This window comes from Aquarana catesbeiana, linkage group LG11 (assembly GCF_042186555.1).
Source record: "Aquarana catesbeiana isolate 2022-GZ linkage group LG11, ASM4218655v1, whole genome shotgun sequence".
In the NCBI taxonomy this organism is placed as follows: Eukaryota; Metazoa; Chordata; class Amphibia; order Anura; family Ranidae; genus Aquarana; species Aquarana catesbeiana.
In genome coordinates this window covers 22,562,370-22,579,607 of record NC_133334.1, presented here as the reverse complement: position 1 = coordinate 22,579,607, position 17,238 = coordinate 22,562,370, and positions in this window count along the sequence as shown.

The following is a 17,238-nucleotide window of genomic DNA, read 5'->3' as shown; positions in this document are numbered from 1 at the left end:
GAAAAAAATTCCCTGGCATCAGTGGTCAATAGGAGTAAACAACCACCATTCCTCAGTGGGGAGCAGGAATAAAAAATGCCCCAGGGTTTGTGGTCAGGAGTAGCAAAAAAATAATCTAGCATCTGTGGCGAGAAGAGGAATAATGCCCCATCCGCGATGATAATTGAACAAACAGTGCTCCATCTTTGGTCTCAATGGGAGGAATAATTCCCCCTCATTGGTGTCTATGGCAGGAACAGTGCCTCATAGTTGTTGTCAGTAGGAAGAATAGTGCCCCATCGGTGGTGTCAGTGGGAGGAACTGTGTCCCATCATTAATGTCAATGGGAGGAATAATACCCCTTGATTGGTGTCTATGGGAGGAACTATGTCTCATCCTTAGTGTCTTTGAAAGAAATAGTGGCCTTTTGTTGGTGTCAGGGTAAGGAATAGTGCTCTGTCATTGGAAAAAATACTGCCCCGTCAATGGTGTCATTGGATGGAATAGTGCCCTATGGGTGGTAACAGTGGAAGGGAATAGTGCCCTATTGTTGGAGTCAGTGAGGGTAATTATGTGCCATGGGCTGGTTAAAAGAAAGGAATGGGTGGCATCTAACTTTTTAGGCCAAAAGGCCCCCACCATTGGTGTCACTGGATAGTGGTGCATCATTGGTGTCAGTGGGAGGAATAGAGCCCCGTGTTTGGTGTCAGTAGGAGGAATGGTGCCCCATTGTTGGTGTCATTGGGAGAGATAGTGTCCCCATCACTGGAGCCATTGACAGAAATAGTGCCCCATCAATAGTATCAATGGAAAAAATAGTGCCCTAAGAGTGTTGACAGTGGAAGGAATAGTGCCCCATTGTTGGAGTCAGTGGGGGAATTGTGCCCCATGGGCTGATTAAAAGAAAGCAAACCGAAGCATCTGACTCGCAGGCTACGGACCATGGTTAGGGACCACACGTAAGCAAGAATTCAGTAAAAAGCTTGCTTCCCTACAGTCCTCATCTCCTGTGAAGGTTGTTTCTGCCTGGCATTAGTCACCTGACTCTTTTTCAAGGCTGATCCCAACATTTTGGCCTTTACTCCCATGACTGACACCAGTGCACCAATTTTAGGGTTGGGATAGACAGCACTGGGGATGTGTAATGGTTTCCATATAGGTCTGTAAGAGACAGCAGTCTGTCGCCAAGGCCAAAGTAAAAGTGAGGACAATCAAAAGGTTCCCTGATGTTTCCAAATTGAATGGCTCCATGCTGCATTGCATTCCGATAGGTCATCCCATTGGGGACAATCTAGAAAGGAATCGAAGTGGTAGCCACTTGTGCTGTGTATGTTCATAGAGTTGCGATACGTTGTCAGTTATACCCCCCGTGTCACTGCTGGGATCGTTTTGTAGTATGCTTCCATCCTTTTCCCTTTCATCTGTAAACTGTATGTTGCTGCTTCTAGAATGAAGAAAATTATATTTATACTTTGTATCACAGAATGTGCTTTTTCACTCAGAATAAAGAAACCTATTCACTTATGACTGTGTGTGCTTTTTTTTTTTATTATCGCTCTTCAACAACACATGACTAATTCTAGGCTCTTGTGGCCAGAAATGTTAAATTAGACCTATTATTAAATAATTTTTTCATTTTAAGTTAATACAGGCTCAGTAATGTGTCAGTGTAACACTTCCAGGTATTAACCTCTCACAGAGATCTCACAGAGTACTTTCCTTGACGATGAAAAGATGATCCGCACTCTGGTGATTGCTCTTAAAAAGTGTAATATTTATTGACAAGCCACAGTGACCAAACGCAAATGAGAACAGTTGACGCGTTTCAGCCTATAAGGACTTAGTCATAACCCTGTGGTTATGTGTGTGGTTATGACTAAGGCCTTATAGGCTGAAACGCGTCAACTGTTCTCATTTGCGTTTGGTCACTGTGGCTTGTCAATAAACATTACACTTTTTAAGAGCAATCACGGAGTGCGGATCATCTTTTCCTCACTTCCCTACTCAGCCAGCGACTGTGGATCGAGCACCCAAGATCTCTGCTTTCTATGTGATGTATGGGTAGTAGCACTGACTTTTTTGTTTATATTCTTTCCTTGACGATGCCTTTTTTCTAATTATTTAAATGTTTCTTATTTTTTAAAAATATATATTTTTTTGCATTTTTTACATTTTTTTTTTTTCATTTACCCACGTCACCTCTTCATGACCCGGCCATTTTTTTGCGATACGGCCCTGTGTTACTTTTTTTTAAACATATTTATTTATTTATTTATTTATTGTTTATGAAAAAAGTTATAGTACATAACCGAAATATATAAACGGCTACATCTCGTACCTATGTCACTTATCTCTTAACATTAGCCGAACAGGGCTTACTAGTAACGACCGGATGTCATTAAATCCCAGTTCCTCAACGGAGGAAAAAACTTATAAAATGATATTAGGTTGATAGATGTGGACCGCACAGGGCCCAACTTCAGTAAGTCATAGTGCTGTAAACAGTAAGGTTGCATTCACAATCCAATACAGCCATACACACACACACACACTTGCCTACAATCACTGCAGGTGGAAAAAGTCACTCCATCCTCCCCGCTCCTGCTCATCACCGTCCAGTCTACAGGAGCACTGAGCTTACTTGGGGAACTCAACCGCCCACAGACACCACAGGCCCCTCAAAGGGGGACAGAAGCCCCCTATTGCTGAGAAAGCGGGGTGTCATTCCAAAAGGAGTCGGCTATATCAAGCCAAGGTTGCCAGATCTTAGCAAATTTCTTGAGACAAGCCCTTCCATTATAAATGAGTTTAAAGATGGGTATGATCTTATTAATCATGCGGTACAACATTTGAACATTAGGAGCAGATACATTCTTCCATTGCAACAAAGTTAATTTCCGAGCGTAAAACAATACTATGCGAGCCAGAGTTCGAGTATGGGTCCTATGTAGGAACTCGTTTAGGACACCCAACAGTCCGACTTCTGGAGTGCGAGGTACTGGTAGATGTAGGGTGTCTTCAAAAAAAGAGAATAAGTCATTCCAGAATGTTGACAAGGTTGGGCAGGACCAAAACATATGCATGCATCAGTGGAGCCACACCTGAAATAGGAGGCAGCGGAGTCATAACCCATAGGGGCGAGCCTGGCAGGAGTATAGTGCAACTGGTGTATAAATTTAAACTGTACATATTGGTCATTAGACCCAATAAGCAGACCTCCGAGGCCTCCTCCCACCCCTCCGAGGCCAGCCCGGGAATGTCCACTACCCATTTCCGCTGAGCAATCTGGAAGGGTTTAACCCCAGCAACCTGCAGATGTAAATAAATAGTTGTGACCAGTTTTTCAATGTCTGGGTATGAAAATAGCAATTCCAAAGGTAATTCATTGAGCTCCTGGGTCAGACCATTGAATTGTGCCCGGATGGCATGATGTAATAGAAGATATTTAAAAAAGACTTTGTTAGTCACACCACACCGTGCCTTCAAGTCTTCAAAGGAGATGAATGCATCATTAACAAAAATGTGAGAGGCGTGGGTGACACCAAGTCGTGTCCACCACAGGGAATCTGGGTGACCCAGGAGCTCTAAGAAGTTAGGGTTGTGCCATAAGGGGGCTTTGGGAGACACCCCACCTGATTGTGTAATCACCTTATTTCATTCATGCCAGGCTAGCCAGCTAACTTCTATGGGAGAACCATGGGAACAACGTTTAGGTATGGATCTATGTAGATTATCAATAAGTGAGGCCTCAGAACCAGCAAGAGCATGTGGAACAGGATGAGGAGGCCTCCAGGAACCAGTCATAAACGTATGCAAGCTGTGACGCTATAAAGTAGTGTCGTAGGTTGGGGCAGGCTAACCCCCCCCCTCAACCTTAGCGGCCTGTAGGGAGGCCCTAGCAATTCTTGGGTTTGACCCCTGCCAAAGGAAGGAGGATAAGAGTGAATTAATTTTGTTGAAAAGTTTTTTAAGCAAAAAGATTGGGGATGCCCGGAAAACAAAGAAATTTAGGTAGATATATATTTTAAAAATGTTCACATGACCAACTAAATTTAGAGGTAGAGAGGCCCAGGTACGCAGCCTGGTCTCCATATGTGTAATAATCAGAGTAATATTGAGGGATTAAAAAATGGATAAGTCTGCGTTGATGTAAATCCCCAAATACTTAAATGTGGGTTGGATGGTCAATTTGGATTGAGATAAGTAGTTAGTCAAGCTTAGGGCCTATAGGAAATGCCACAGACTTATCCCAGCCCACTCTTAACCCGGAAACCTTCCCAAACTCCTCCACCACTCCCAACAGGGAAATAAAGGATTGTTCCGAGCCATTCAGATAGGGCATCATCCACATATAGGGATATATTTTCAGACAGTTCACCGTAGCAGATGCCACCTACCGTCGCCGTCTGCCGCACTGCCAGAGCAAGAGGCTCAATGGCCAGTGCAAACAGAAGAGAGAGCGGGCAGCCCTGCCTGGTACCCCTTTGTAAATGAAACACATCAGAAAAATCCTTATTGGTACTTATCCTGGCCCTAGGGCAGGCATGTACTGGCCATCGGGACTACCAGGAGTTTCCCGGTGGGCCGATGGCTCAGTGGGCCAGTATCAGTGACAGCCTGTCAAAATAATGAATGCACGGCCCGCATAGCCATTATTTTGAGCACTGCTGCACTGCCCAGGGCCGGCCCTACTATAGGACCGAGGCGGCAATTCAGGAGTGGACTGGGTCGGGATGGTGCTTCAGTGTATCACTGCTTCTGTTTCCGGCCCGCCCACCACCTGTTGCACAGAGCCGATAGGCTCTGCTGCTGCAATAGGCATCTGAAAGGTCACGCTGGTGGGCGGGGACAGAAGTCCTCCGACGGCCGCTGCATCCTCCGGAACATCCCTGGTGTTCGGTACAGCTGCCCTAGAAGAGGGGATTCGCACACTGCTATGTTCAGCAGTATATGAGCCAGCTTGTGACACACCGCTTCCCGCCCCTCTCTCCCTGCTTGTGCGTTACATCGATGAAGAACAAGAGGTGTCGACAAGTAGTCGACAGCCACATTAAAGCCCCTCCTGCACCATTCAAGTGAGTGAGCTGAGCACTGTCACTGACCAGACCCAGACCCCTCTCTCTGCCCCCTCCCCTCTCTCTCCCTATCCCCCCCTATCTCTCTCCCTGTTCCCCCTGCCTCTCCCTGTCCCCCTTTCTCTCTCTCCCTGTTCTCCCTCTTTCTCTGTCCCCCCCTCTCTCTCTCTCCCTGTCCCCCCTCTCTCCCTGTTCCCCCTCTCTCTCCCTGTCCCCCCTCTCTCTCTCTCTCCCTGTTCCCCCTCTCTCTCTCTCCCTGTTCCCCCTCTCTCTCCCTGTCCCCCCCTCTCTCTCTCCCTGTCCCCCTCTCTCTCCCTGTTCCCCCTCTCTCTCTGTCCCCCCCTCTCTCTCTCTCACCCTGTTCCCCCTCTCTCTCCCTGTCTCCCCCTCTCTCTTTCCCTGTCCCCCCCCTCTCTCTCCCTGTCCCCCTCTCTCTCTCTTCCTGGTCCCCCTCTCTCTCTGTCCCCCCTTCTCTCTCTCCCTGTTCCCCCTCTCTCTCTGTCCCCCCCTCTCTCTCTCTCCCTGTCCCCCTCTCTCTCTTCCTGGTCCCCCTCTCTCTCTCTCTGTCCCCCCCTCTCTCTCCCCGTTCCCCCTCTCTCTCCCTGTCCCCCTCTCTCTCTCTCCCTGTCCCCCCTCTCTCTCTCCCTGATCCCCCTCTCTCTCTCTCTCTCTGTGTCCCCCTCTCTCTCTGCCTGTCCCCCCCCCTCTCTCTCTCTCTCTCTCTCTCTCTCTCTCTCTCTCTCTCTCTCCCTGTCCCCCCTCTCTCTCTCCCTGTCCACCCTCTCTCTCCCTGTCCCCCCTCTCTCTCTGTCCCCCCCTCTCTCTCTGCCTGTCCCCCCCTCTCTCTCTCCTCTCCCTCTCCCCTCTCTCTCTCCTCTCCCCCCTCTCTCTCTCCTCTCCCCCCTCTCTCTCTCTCGCTCTCCCCCCTCTCTCTCTCTCTCTCTCTCTCTGTCCTCCTCTCTCTCTGCCTGCCCCCCTCCCCCCTCTCTCTCTCTCTCTCTGCCCCCTCCACTTTCTCTCTCTCTCTCTCCCCCTTTCTCTCTCTCCTTGTCCTCCCCTCTCTCTCTCTCTCCCTGTCCCCCCACTCTCTGCCCCCTCCTCTCTCTCTCTCTCTTTCTCTTTCTCTCTGCTCCCTCTCTCCCTGCCCTCTCTCTGGCAGCAGACGACGTGGCATGTGACACACTGCATGTGGTGGCAAGCGACGGTGGCAAGTGATATGCAGCATCTGGTGGCAGGCGATGGTGGAAAGTGACACGATGCATCTGGTGGCAGGTGGCGGTGGCAAATGACATGCTTCATCTGGTAACAAGCAATGGTTCCCACTGATTCTGCATTCTGGTGAGTTGAACTATTTCATTATGTATTACAATGTAGTAATAGAAATAATGTGATTTGATCATCCTGACACCATATTAAGCATGGTGTCAGGATATTTTCATTGCCAGCACCAGTCATTCACCCGACAAATCACCCCCACCGTTGAATTCCCCGTCAACCCTGAGACAACCTTCCCTCCCTGGTCCTTGGCAAAATTGTCCCTGAATGGCAGTCTGGAAATGTGGTCACCCTACCGAAGGGCAAGGTGTCAATTTTCCCCCGGGTCGCTCTGATGGCCCATACAGAGGCCGCACCGCTTCCCTCAGATCCATCCCAAACTCAATAAGTATCCATATTGCGCAACTGCGTATAGTTTTATATACTGTTTTTGTGCATGTTTGCAAAATTAAAGTGGGCCGCTCTGGGAGAAGTCCAGGGCCAAATTTTTGTCCCAGTCCAGCCCTGCCCTAGGGTTGGTATAGAGTAGGCGGACCCACTTTATTATTATTATTATTATACAGGATTTATATAGCGCCAACAGTTTACGTAGCGCTTTACAACTTGAGGGTAGACAGTACAAATACAATACACTTTGATACAGTAGGAATCAGAGGGCCCTGCTCCTTAGAGCTTACAATCTAAGAGGGAAGGTCAAAAGATACAAGAGGTAATAACTGTGGGTGATGTGCTGATTGAGAAGATAAATGTACAGTTGTTAGGTGGGGGCCAGATAGGCTTCTCTGAAGAGATGAGTTTTCAGGGATCGTCTGAAAGTGGATAAAGTAGGAGAAATTCACACGGATTGGGGTAGAGCATTCCAGAGGATGGGGGAGGCTCTGGAGAAGTCCTGAAGGCGAGCATGGGATGCGGTGACAAGGGAGTTTGAGAGCAGGAGGTCTTGGGAGGAGCGAAGAGAACGATTAGGTTGGTATTTTGTGACTAGGTTAGAGATGTAGCTGGGGGCCAGGTTGTGGATGGCTTTGTAAGTTATAGTTAGTATCTTGAATTTAATTCGGTGACTGAGTGGCAGCCAATGGAGGGATTGGCAGAGGGGTGTAGCAGACGCTGAGCGGTTTGTGTGGTGGATGAGCCTGGCAGCAGCGTTCATGACGGACTGAAGTGGGGATAGCCTATTTAGAGGTAAACCAATGAGGAGGGAGTTGCAGTAGTCGAGGCGGGAGATGACCAGGGAGTGGATTAGAAGCTTTGTGGTAACATTGGTTAGGAAGGGGCGTATCTTGGAGATGTTGCGGAGGTTGAGGCAGAAAGCTTTGGATAGTGATAGAATGTGGGGTCGAAAGGTTAGTTCAGAGTCCAGGATTACACCTAGGACCCTGGCGTGGGGAGATGGGTTGATAGTTGAGCCGTTGATATTGACAGGGAAAGCAGGGGAAGTGGCACCTGAGGGAGGAAATATCATGAGCTCGGTTTTGGATATGTTGAGTTTGAGGAAGTGATGTGACATCCAGGCTGATATGTCTGCTAGTAGGTTGGTAATGCGTGAGGAGACAGATGGAGAGAGCTGGGGGGTGGAGAGATAGATTTGGGTGTCATCAGCGTAGAGATGATATTGAAAGCCATGGGAGGCAATCAACTGACCCAAGGAGGTGGTGTAGATTGAGAAAAGGAGAGGTCCAAGAACAGAACCTTGGGGGACCCCAACGGAAAAAGGAAGAGGAGAGGAGGAAGTAGAGTTGTAAGTGACACTGAAGGAGCGGTGTGATAGGTAGGATGAGAACCAGCGAAGAGTACAGTCACGGAGACCAAAGGAGTGGAGTTTTTTGAGGAGGAGGGGGTGGTCCACTGTGTCAAAGGCAGCAGAGAGATCCAGGAGAAGTAGTACAGAATAGTGTCCATTGGCTTTAGCCATTAGTAGGTAATTTGAGAGTTTAAGGAGAGCAGTTTCCGTGGAGTGTTGAGGGCGAAAACCGGACTGGAGAGGATCTAGAAGTTTATTCATAGTCAGATGGTCGCTTAGTCGGTTGTAGACCAGTCTTTGAAGAAGTTTGGAGGAGAAGGAGATTGGACGTAAGTTGTTGAGATTGGTGGGATCCAATTTATTGGTGGGATAAATTGCGAGCTGAAACCCATAAGATGCATAGTTTCCCAAAGAAAGGACCAGTTGACTGTGTCAATGGCTTTTAACACATCCAACAATAACACTAGAACACTTTTTTTGGTCAGTGGCAGCCCTGTGGACATTTAGGTACAAACGACGAATGTTATCATACGTACTCTTACCAGGCATAAACCCAGTCTGGTCTCTATGAACGAGGTGAAGAATGACCTTCTGCAGTCTCAGAGCTAGTATTTTTGCTAACACCTTGACATCACTATTAAGTAATGAGATCGGACGGTAAGACCCACACAACAATTTGTCCTTATCGGGCTTGGGTCCTGTCAATATATTTCGTACGGGAGAGATAGGCCAACATTTTGCTGTTTTTGCCACTATATTCATGCAACCTGGCTGACAGATACAGCTGCTGCTTCCGCATTGCATCCACCCTATGGAGGTCCAGGGCCCTGTGCGCTCCCACCAAGACTCCATGGGAGTCCAGGGTGGGAAGCGCAGAGTATTGGGCCCTGGCAGTCTCCAGGGTGGACTCCAAGGCCAGAGGAGCAGCCTGAGAGGACTTCCTGTGATTGGCGATGTTCGAAATGTAGGAGCCCCGCACTGTCGCCTTAAAGGCTTCCCATGTGGGGCCAGAGGAAGCGGATCCAGCATTGTCCCCCCGATAGTGGAACATGTCCTGCCGGACCGGCTCCTGGAATTCGGGGGTGGAGATCCAGAGGGGACTGAGTCTCCACACACGAAAGGAGGGCCTATGGCCTAGTAACAGTTCAACACTGAGGGCGGAGTGGTCAGATATCGTCTGAGGTAGATATGTAACAGTCTGAATATATGAGACCGGATCAGGGGTCCCCAGAGCATAGTCCAGCCTGGAAAGAATACGGTATGTCCAGGATTGGCAGGAGTATTCCCTGGCCTTAGGATGATTTCGTCGCCATAGATCAACATAACCAAAGGAGGCACACCACTGACCAAACAGCCTAGACTCATATTGGAGGGGTTTTAATCGATCCAAACTAGGGTCAAGTACTGAGTTAAAGTCCCCTACTATAAGGGTAGGAAGTGTTGGCAACTTGGAAAATTGTGTGGCCAAATCGGTGAAGATCGCAGCCGTGACAGTGACTACCAATAGCAGTGGCGTAGCATATATCATGCATTGTAGAAAAACATAACAACCTTTGGGGTCCAGGACCACTCGATCGCATGAAAAGGGGAGGCCCTTCCTTATGAGAATGGACACCCCCCTGGCCTAATTAGAATATGTGAAGTGTTATCCGTGCATGACCCAGTATTTTTTGGGGGCAAGCACTTTCGATCCCATAAGGTGCATTTCCTGTAGGCACAGTATATGAGGCTTGTGTGCCTTAAGGAAATCAAACAAGGAGGCCCTTTTAAATTTAGAGTTTAACCCCCGAACGTTCCACGGTACCTACCGCTGGGCTCCTGCTGTGTATGATCACAGCGGTAGTGATGCCGCCGGCGGCACACATGCGCACCCCATTTTTCATTTTGTGGTGCTCAGTAATTTGTATGAAGTTTGGTCATGGTAACAAGAAAAGCAGGAAAATAGATCCCCTGCTGCAAAGCAACAACAGGGCCCCCCGCCAGCAACAATCGATCCACTTAACAATGGACCACCCGCAGCAAAATTTCATCCCTAGCAACAATAGACTCCCGGCAACAACAATAGATCTCCCCACAGCCAGCAACAATAGACCCCTCCCTCAACAGTAGATCTTGTCCAGAAACAACTGTCCCCCCTCCCCTCCCCAGCAATATAAGACCCACCCCCAGCAAATGTAGGTCCCCCACCAGCAACAATAGACCACCTGCAAAAAAAGATCTCTTCCAGCTAGAATAGATCCCCCAGCAGCCAGCACCAATAGACCCTGCAGCACACCCCAGCACCCCTTCCTATTATAATCAGTGCTGGAGGTGTCGAAACTGCATTCCCATTGTAAAAAAGCCCTGCCGACAGGACATTTATACAGTGTCTTGAAAAAGTAATCATACCCCTTGAAATTTTCTACATTTTGTCATGTTATAACCAAAAATGTAAATGTATTTTATTAGGATTCTATGTGATAGACCAACACAAACATAATTGTGAAGTGGAAGGAAAATGATAAATGGTTTTCAAAATTTTTTACAAATAAATATCTGAAAAGTGTGGGGGGGCATTTGTATTCAGCCCCCTTTACTCTGATACCCCTAACTAAAATCTAGTGGAACCAATTGCCTTCAGAAGTCACCTAATTAATAAATAGAGTCCACCTGTGTGTAATTTAATCTCAGTATAAATACAGCTGTTCTGTGACGCCCTCAGAGGTTTGTTAGAGAACCTCAGTGAACAAACAGCATCATGAAGGCCAAGGAACACATCAGACAGGTCAGGGATAAAGTTGTGGAGAAGTTTAAAACAGGGTTAGGTGGGAGAATCTGTCCACAGCACAACTATTAGTCGTGCTCTCCACCAACCTGACCTTTATGGAAGAGTGACAAGAAGAAAGACATTGTTGAAAGAAAGTCATAAAAAAGTCCCGTTTGCAGTTTGTGAGAAGCCATGTGGAGGACACAGCAAACATGTGGAAGAAGGTGCTCTGGTCAGATGAGACCAAAATTTTACTTTTTGGCCTAAAAGCAAATTGCTATGTGTGGCAGAAAACTAACACTGCACATCACCCTGAACACACCATCCCCACCGTGAAACATGGTGGTGGCAGCATCATGTTGTGGGGATGCTTTTCTTCAGCAGGGACAGGGAAGCTGGTCAGAGTTGATGGGAAGATGGATGGAGCCAAATACAGGGCAATCTTAGAAGAAAACCTGTTAGAGTCTGCAAAAGACTTGAGACTGGGGCGGAGGTTCACCTTCCAGCAGGACAACGACCCTAAACATACAGCCAGAGCTACAATGGAATGGTTTGGATCAAAGTATATGCATGTGTTAGAATGGCCCAGTCAAAGTCCAGACCTAAATCACATTGAGAATCTGTGGCAAGACTTATAAACTGCTGTTCCCAGACGCTTTCCATCCAATCTGACAGAGCTTGAGATATTTTGCAAAGAAAAATGGGCAGAAATGTCCCTCTCTAGATGTGCAAAGCTGATAGAGACATCCCCAAAAAGACTTGCAGCTGTAATTGCAGTGAAAGGAGGTTCTACAAAGTATTGACTCCGGGGGGCGCCTTTACAAATGCCCCCCCCACACTTTTCACATATTTATTTGTAAAAAATGTTGAAAATCATGTATCATTTTCCTTCCACTTCACAATTATGTGCCACGTTGTGTTGGTCTATCACATAAAATCCCAATAAAATACATTTACGTTTTTGGTTGTAACATGACAAAATGTGGGAAATTTCAAGGGGTATGAATACTTTCTCAAGGCACTGTATATACGTCGATCAGCAGCACAAGGTTAAAATAATCCAACACTTTATTATAACCAGCTCAGTGTATAGGACTGAAATACGATGGATCCACTTTACATTTAACAACAAAACAGCCAATGATGTTCTCCAGACGGAGACGACGCACAGCTGCCATCTTGGCTGCCAGAGAGAAAAATGCGCACAAATCCCCGGTGCTGAATGTCAAGTTTTATGAACGTTGACACAAAGCCAGTTCCAGCGGAAGGATCCTGAACCCGGGCCAAGATCCGCAGACTTCATTCCATACTTGGTGGCTGTGTGCAGCATGCTGCTGGAGGGAGACATATTACGGCATCGTTAATCACCACGACCGGTACTTTGTCTGGCTTAGTTATAAATGCACGGTCATGATAGGACGGTGCGGGAGACAATCGCTGTGACATCGCATTAAACGTCTTAAGCTTCTCCCCTCTTTAAAGTGACGCAAGAAGCGGCTCCTGTTAGAAGAGCTGGGCTTGGCGGCAACGAAACTCAAGGGACCATAACAGCTTTTATACGCCAGATCCTCTTTATGTGCTGAAAGTGTTACTAAACCCACAACAGTAAAATCAGTCTGTATATGCAGAAAAGCATGCTTGTAATACTCACTGTGGAACCTAAGGGGTTAATCCTCTGCATTGTGTAAAAAGGCTGTCTCCTCTGATCCTCCCCTTCTTCCACTGTCCCCGACCCATCTCCATAAAAATCCCCAAAAAGTAGTGCATGAACCTTCTTCAAAGTGGCTGCCACTCGAGTCGCAGTGATTTGAACGGTTCTCTTGCCGGCAATGGGGTGCGACTGTGATTTTGAGGTTGGATCATTTCTGTGATTAAATCAGCTGATGAAAGTAAACTAAGGGTTTAACCCATGGGTGCTCAACCTGTGGCCCTTCAGCTTTTGCAGAACTGTAGAACTATAAGTCCCATGAGGCACTGCAAAGCTGACAGTTACGAGTATGACTCAAAAAAGCAGAGGCATGATGGGACTTGTAGTTCCTGCAAAAGCTGGAGGGCCACAGGTTGAGCACCCATCCCGCTGACTATACGCACATCTACGGCCTCACGGAAAGTGAGTCTTCAACTTTGCATATATGCATACCTGTGCTGTAGAAAAAATGATCCACACTCCGATTGTTGCTCTTAAAATTTCTTCATTTTATTGAATAGCCACCGTGAACAAACACAGATTAAGTCAGTTGACACGTTTCAGTCTATAAGGCCTTAGTCATAACTACCGGCGTCACCGGGTGTCGTTCTTAAGATCTGGACTTGGGACTCCCAGTTCCTGGTCACCCGATCACAATGACAGCCTCTGGCTATCGCAGTGATCAGTCACTGTTCAGCTGCCCATGTGTTTTCCTTTCTCATCTGAATGGAGAAAGATACATTGTATCTTTCTCTTCTTGCAGGGAAGAAAAAACTCAACAAAGAGTGTAAAAAAAAAAAATTATTATAAAAAAAAAAAAATATATATATATCACAAAATAAAGAAAAAAATAGCTAGATCAAAGTTTGATCTAGGTCAGTGCCAGGGTTAGTGTAGGGACAAGTTAAGGGTCAACGGTCGGGGTCAGTATATTTTGGATAGGATTTTTTAAAATGTTCTACATTTGTTTAAAATAGTATTGGTGTCGGTTAGTGTCAGTGTGTTTTAGGTAGGATAATAAAAAAAACTATTGTTTCTGGGCCCTTGGGTACAAACAACAAATAACACACCCATATGTGGTTTCGCTGTGATTATCAGGAGCAGGAGAGTCTATTACTCATCCACCTTACCAACCGTTCAGTGTCCATCACTCCTCTTTTCCAATCCCCCCATCCCCACAGTTCCAACACAGCAACCCCCCCCCCCCGGTCGGTCAGATCTGGCACACTTACCCCATCTATGGTGGGCAGCGCTTCTCCCAGTCTTCACCGGCGGCTTCCATTTCCTACCTCCTCCTCTGCGGCCAATTGGTACTCTTCTCTTTTCGGCCAATCGGAAAAAGGAACGGTCTCATACCTGCTTCTGATTGGCCGGGTTGAGGATAGCGAATATTCATTCACTCCGCTCACAGATCAAATACTAAGAAGAAAACGAAACTCACACGAGAGGGAGTGCTGGCATCCACATTTATTTGGAATGATATTCACAAGCCTGAAATTGACAGGTCTCATTTAGGACCATCCCACTAAGACGTTTCACCCATAGGGCTTTGTTAGTAGGCCCTATGGGTGAAAAACTTTAGAGAGGTGGTCCTAGACAAGTACTGTCAATGTCAAGCTTGTGAACACCGGTCCTAATAAATGTGGACACCAGTGGTCCCTCCTGTGGCTTCCTTCTTCGCACTCACCAAGCACAAGTTTCATTTCCAGAAGATGTTTTTATCTTGAGGTTAGATGGAGGAGTCCACACAGCAATTGCCTTCAACTCTTTACTGGAACACATTTGATTCATATCCTTTCAGTCATCCCATTGGTCATAGCTCATTCCTTAGTTGCAAACAGAGAATATAAGAGATGAAAGCAAAGTCAACGAGGTGCCCATAACTTTAGGGGTTTGCTATCCCATGCCAAAGGGATGATAATACTCCCATTGGTCTTACACCTCTCTTTCCATGTCTCCTGCATAATGGGAAGCTCCCAGAAGCTAGAGCCACGAACATTACATCTGTGCATACCTTGGTCCTGTAGAAGGAGCTGGTGCTCCGAGTGGGCAGCCTATCCTCTGCCCAACCGGTCGTTCAGGCTGCGTTCCACGCTGGTTGTTGGTTCCTGTTTCCTGCTTCCTGGTGGCCACAGGGTGCACAGAACAATATCTATCTGTCCACATAGCCTGGAGAGTGACAGAGGACCCTTAAGGATGCCAAAAAGCTGAACCATCTCCTTCACCCTTGGACTTATGAGCTTGAACTACCTTATCTTGTAAGTGTTATTCAGCCTTGCGCTAATAAAGCATTTTAATCTCTGCACTTAGGTGGCGCGTCACCCTTTTCTCCTCCCTTCATGCCTTGGTCCTTGCATTGCTTCCCATTAGTGGTGGCTGGTGCTCAAAATTTTTCGGGGGCGCAAACAAAGTGAACCCCCCCACATCAATTGAGCCATCGGGCCTATCATATGCAGCCACTTGTGCCTCATCATATGCAGCCACTTGTGCCCCATCATATGCAGCCACTGTGCCCATCACATGCAGCCACTTGTGCCCATCATATGTAGCCACTGTGCCCCATCATATGCAGCCACTGTGCCCATCACATGCAGCCACTTGTGCCCATCATATGTAGCCACTGTGCCCCATCATATGCAGCCACTTGTGCCCATCATATGCAGCAACTTGTGCCCATCATATGCAACCACTTGTGCCCATCAAATGCAGCTACTTGTGCCCATCATATGCAGTCACTTGTGCTCATCATATGCAGCCACTTGTGCCCATCATATGCAGCCACTTGTGCCCATCAAATGCAGCTACTTGTGCCCATCATATGCAGCCACTTGTGCCAATCAAATGCAGCCACTTGTGCCCATAATATGCAGCCACTTGTGCCCCTCATATGCAGCCATTTGTGGCCATCAAATGCAGCCACTTGTGCCCATCATATGTAGCCACTTGTGCCCAGTATAATCAGCCACTTGTGTTAATCAAATGCAGCCACTTGTGCCAATCATATGCAACCACTTGTGCCAATCAAATGCAGCCACTTGTTCCCATAAAATGCAGCCACTTGTGCCCAGCATATGCAGCCACTTATGCCCATCATATGCAGCCACTTGTGCCCATCATATGCAGCCACTAGTGCCAATCAAATGCAGCCACCTGTGTCAATCAAATGCAGTCACTTAGCAGTAAGTCTTGCACACATGCACCCCCCCCCCCCCCCCCCGCTCGGGGCTCGCAGCTGCTGGCACTTGCACCCCCTCACAGCTCTAGACCCCCCCCCCATGGGAGGTCCAGCACTTATCTGAAAAGCATCCTCTGTGTCTCTGTTCTGCGGCGGAGGTTTCCGCTCCTCTCATGCTTCCTCCGCTTGCCAAAGCGACACTAGGCATCCAGCAAGTTTGCCTGGCGCTTTGGCCAATCGGGAAACAGGTCTCACCAACCTGCCTTCTGATTGGTGGGGAGGCACTGAGGCACTGTAGTGTGAAGATAGCAAAAATTCATTTGCTATGATCACACAACTGGGTGGGATCAGGGCGCGCTCTCTGCGTCCCGAGCCCACCCTTTTTTTAAGCCGATTAGAGCCTCTGGCTCTAATCGCGTGCTTAAAAAAAAAACAACCTCTCCCACCCCCCGCCATAGGAATCCATGTGTCCGGCGTCCTGAAAGGGGCCGGACGCATGGATAGGGAGGCGGCGGCAATGCAATGCACAGGCTGCCACTGCTTCCCATGACTAACTAGCTATGGTCAGACTTCCACCAGACTATTTATTTTCTGAAAATGGCCCAAACTGGCAGGGGCAGGTCTGACACTTCCCTTACTATATATGTTACACCCCACTCACTACTGTGAGGACCACTAGTGGCTACCTAGGCACTTACACTGCTTAGGGTCCCCAACCTTAACTATGGCGACATCTAGTGGCCAGCTTTGGAACTACACCAGACAACTTTGCACCTGTACTCTACATACATTATGTATGAATGTGTGATAGGGACTAATGTGAATGTACAGTATGTAAAGCACTGTTTAAATTGTATGCACTATATAAAAGCTTGTGAAAATAGTAATAATAATAATAATAATTACAAAATAGAAGAACACGGGAAATAAAGAGTTACACTAACCATGTTCAGCGTCAACTCCTCTGTTATATCATGCTGGCTGACAACACAGCAGAACAGAAGGGGGGAAAGCTGCTGTTGCATCATGGGAGCTTGCACGATTTTTTTTTCTCCCCCCGTTTAGACCTGGTCTGCTATGAGGAATAAGAGCAATCATACACTTTGGCTAGGATTGAAATCCCTTCAGATGTGGATGACTGATGCATAGCTAGGCCTTAGGAAAAATCTTCGGGATAGATTGGGCCCTTAAGGCCACAAAAAAAAACAGCATCTTTTGCAGCGGTTACATGCATAACCCATGTACAGCATTCTGCCCAAAATCTTACAGAATGCAAACCCTACTGACAGCATCATGGCGAACGTAAGTGATACAGCTATCCTCACTACCGAAGCCTGCCTTGCAAAATTGCTGTACAAATAGGAAAAATCCATCCAAATGTCAGCCTGACTCCCGGTTTCCTTAGCAATCAATGCACAAGAGAGCAAGTCGATAACAACCCCTTGGGTCCCCGCCAGATATGTTCCACTTGTGTCCTTGTTTTCCCAGGAATGTCCTTTGTTTTGGTCCTGGAAGCATTACGATAATTGGTTTACTTCTCTGGTCTTCATGGTAAATGCA